Here is a 3,869-nt window from a genome sequence, read left to right as displayed (position 1 = left end):
TTATAGTGCATTTGACCCAGATCTACCTTACAATATATTTTCTACCCTAGATCATTCCAGAACAAGCAGGATCACATGATCCACAAGATGAGTAGACTGCCCTAACCATACTTCCCACAATATTATGATAAAAAATAATAATTATATGCATGGGTTTTAAGCAAAACATGTCTGTGTGTGTGTGTGTGTGTGTGTGTGTGTGTGTGTGTGTGTGTGTGTGTGTACACGTAAAGACAAGTAGCAAGAGATAGATGAAGGAACACTGGATTCATTTGTTTCCTGCAGATTTTCCAGTCAACATATTCTAGACCCAGGCATTCTTAACCCAGTATACATAAAATTTTTCTTGCTATTGTCATCATTGTGGTTATGATTTTTCTATTTTGTTGACTATATGTCAGTATAATTGGTTTCTTTTGTATTCCTATGCATTTTATTTTATCATCTGTAACCAGAGCTCACAGTCCATTTGCGTGAGTCTCTCCTTATTGGTGGAGATTGATTGCTCAGTATTCCAGCACTGTGTGAGGGGTGGAGTTAGCAAGAACTGGAAAGAAGAAAGAGTCTGGTCTTCTGCCTTCCAGTTTCAAGAAAGAAAAGATGTCATTACAGATTCTCTTTCAAAAAGAAAACTCTGGGGAAAAGCTGACATGTAGATGAGGCAACACTTTGGTCATATCCCTTTCCCACCTTTCTATACTAGTGACTTAGATGAATTTCCCCTTGGGATCTCTCTCTGTCTCTCCCTCCCTCCCTCCCTCCCTCCCTGCCTCCCTTTCTCTCTCTCTCTCTCTCTCTCTCTCTCTCTCTCTCTCTCTCTCTCTCTCTCTCTCTCTCTCTCTCTCCATCTCTTTCTCTCTCTCTCCATGTTTGAAGTCATTATTCTGAGAAAGGGTCCATAAGCTTCACCAAACTGTCAAACTGTGCCATGACACAAAAATGACTAAGAACCATCACATAGGTTAAAAGAACTAGATATAGAGATAAGTTGAGCTCTGGAAATTCAAGTACACAAATCCAATAGTCAGGGAGAGATAGGCCCTGTCCTACCAAAGTTCTTACCTCCTTTGGATATTATCCAAATTATAAAGAAGATCATGAGTAATATGCTAAATTCAGTAACATCTCATTCATTTTCTTCCTGAGGGTGTGGTACATTACATATGTTAAGGTTCCAGATAATTGAAGCTTAGTCATTTAGGCAGCAAAACAATTTAATCATGCTGCATGGAAATCTTTACAAACTATATTATATCACACACTAATTGGCTTTCTCTTTAATGGCTTGAGTCATCATTATTGACCTTATCCATTTATTGTGCTGTAATAGTGTATCTTCAAGGTCAATACTTATCTTGAGTTGGTCTATAGCTCTAATAATTAGAGTCAACTTGGCTTTTGAAGTCCTCATGGACACCTTTCTTCAACTTCCAGCTATAAACTGTCCATTTTCCATGAGCACTATTTAAGGCAATGCCCTTATGGGTTTATTTGGCTTTTTAGGACTCTGAATCAGTTACAATAATATTCAAGTCGTGATCCTTGAGGCAGCCTTTTTTGCTGTTGGTGAGAACTTAACTTTCCTTAAAACTTCTAGTATCTGTATTAGACTATTATATTGTATGAGACACTATAGGGTAAGTACTAATCATGCAGTTTTAAGCATATGGTAATTTCAAAATATGTGGCTCTGGGGCCATATAACTGAAAATATCATTGAACTAGAGAAAAGGCATCCCTGTTTAGTACTGCTCCCTCTGGCTCCTCTTCTCTTTCCCACAGACTTGAAGAAGAAAGAGAAGAAAGTCATAGCATTTTATTTCAATTCAGTATAACTGCTATGCCCATTGCTTTTTGGAGTGTCATGATAACTTGGTACACAAGTATATTCCACACAGAGTTGTCCCAAAGAGCACTATGTCCTAATAAAGTCACAAATGTATTATCACCAAATGCCTTCCTGTTGTAAAGAAATTTTATGTTTCTGGTGTACAAGTCTCCAAATGCCAGCAGGCTCCTACCTCCTATGTCTTCTTCCCTATGCTTTGGGGTGATCAATCAATAAGGTTCAGGCAGGGTAGCTCAATAATCTTAAAGAAAAGAAAAACAAACCCATCCATCCTCTGTTGGATTTCCAACGGAGAGGACAAGCTAAATGAGTCTTTAAATTTGCATATAGCAAAGCTCTAGGCCTAGATCATATATCATCTTATTGTACAGAGCCTTAGAGTTATAAAAATTTCAACCTAGAACAGACCACATAGTGATTTTAAGCAACAAATTTAAACAGTAACTACTGGTTTGACTACCAAGACCAAAATTCTTCTGTCTCCATAAAGCCATCTATTTTTCCAAATTTTTTCGTCTCTGAGTGTCTATAGCATGCCTATAGCACTCAACACTTAGCTAACTTGTATATAATACAGACCTTGGTTATGTATATCTTAATTTTATCTACCCAACCACACTATCAGGTCCCTAAAAGTCGGTTTTATGTTTCATCCTGACCCTGCGCACTTACCAGCGCTGAGCATATAGTCTGTACTCAGAAAATAATGATAATAATAATGAGAGCTACAACAATCAATTATCCTTCTGCAGTGCTTCGTATTTTACAAAACATTTTCATATACATTATCTTTATAAATACTCATTGGATGATAGATGCTGAAAATGGTGTCATCTTCCTAGGAAGAATAATGTAGATTAGGTCTCCCCTTTGAAGATACCAGATAGCCAAATGATTTAAATCACTATCAGTAATAACTATAAAGTTCAGAGAATTTTTTTTCAGTTATTTGTTGTTTATTCAGTATTTAGGGTTAGTATGACAATTGAGAGATCGGTTGCATTAATGTACATATACAGATCTTTTTATATATGGAAATTTACAGCTATTGATATATATTATATCTATCTATATAGATAGATAGATAGATAGATGGATATAATATATATATATATATATATATATATATATATATAGGCAGACAAAATCAGGTCCTCTGGAAAGGTGATACATGGGGCCATGCTGTAGTGCCCTACTGGAGGGGAGCACAAAGGTAATCAATCCATCAATAAAGAATGACTACTGTAGGGTGTTTTGTATCCAGGAGTGTTGTCTTCTGGACCTAAGGGAACCTGTAGCACCTACATACAAAGCAGGTAGTTTATAAACCTGTGGGACACTGGCTATGCTTGACACCAACCACTAAGACTATACAAGTCATATCCAACATCATCTACTAACTGCAACAAGGTTCTATTTCCCATTTCTAACTTTAGGAAGAAGCTAGAGTGTGTTCACAGGTTTTACATTTCTGGTGTTTAGTCACCAATCAGAGGAAGGATTTGGTCTATTTGAAAAGTAGATCATACATAACCCCTCAACCCCTGTCATGTTCTCTTTATGGCAGCACATTCAAAGGTTTTAAAATTGCAGCTCCTTCTGGATTTGCCAAAGAGTATCTGCACTCTTCTTTAAACAGTTCTCCTCCTCCGGATTCAGGTTGACCTTCACCACATCTGAAATGCCATTCTGTCCCAAAACACATGGGACACTAAGGAAGACATCCCCATTAATGCCATATAGGCCCTTAACCATGGTGGAAATTGGATGCACTCTCCTAAGATTCTTCATAATGCTTTCTGCCAGATATGCCACAGATAAGCCAATGGCCCAGGAAATGTAGCCCTTCAGTTTGATTACCTAATAAGCACTTTCTACCACCTGTTTTTGAACATCTTTCCAGTTCTCTGCATTGGCATCAGTCTCCAAAGAAGGATGAAGGTTCTTTAGAGACACACTGGTAAGATTCACACCACTCCACACAGGAACACTGGAATCTCCATGTTTCCCAAGGATCCAT

At 37.6% G+C, this 3,869-nt stretch overlaps 1 pseudogene; it reads right to left on the bottom strand.

The window, feature by feature from the left end:
- Positions 1–3,430: 3,430 nt before the first annotated feature.
- LOC140498240 (L-lactate dehydrogenase A chain pseudogene) overlaps positions 3,431–3,869 on the bottom strand; it is a 1,577-nt pseudogene continuing 1,138 nt past the window's right edge.

Source organism: Notamacropus eugenii, chromosome 4 (genome assembly GCF_028372415.1).
Source record: "Notamacropus eugenii isolate mMacEug1 chromosome 4, mMacEug1.pri_v2, whole genome shotgun sequence".
Classification (NCBI taxonomy): domain Eukaryota; kingdom Metazoa; phylum Chordata; class Mammalia; order Diprotodontia; family Macropodidae; genus Notamacropus; species Notamacropus eugenii.
This window is presented reverse-complemented; position numbering and strand designations above follow the sequence as displayed.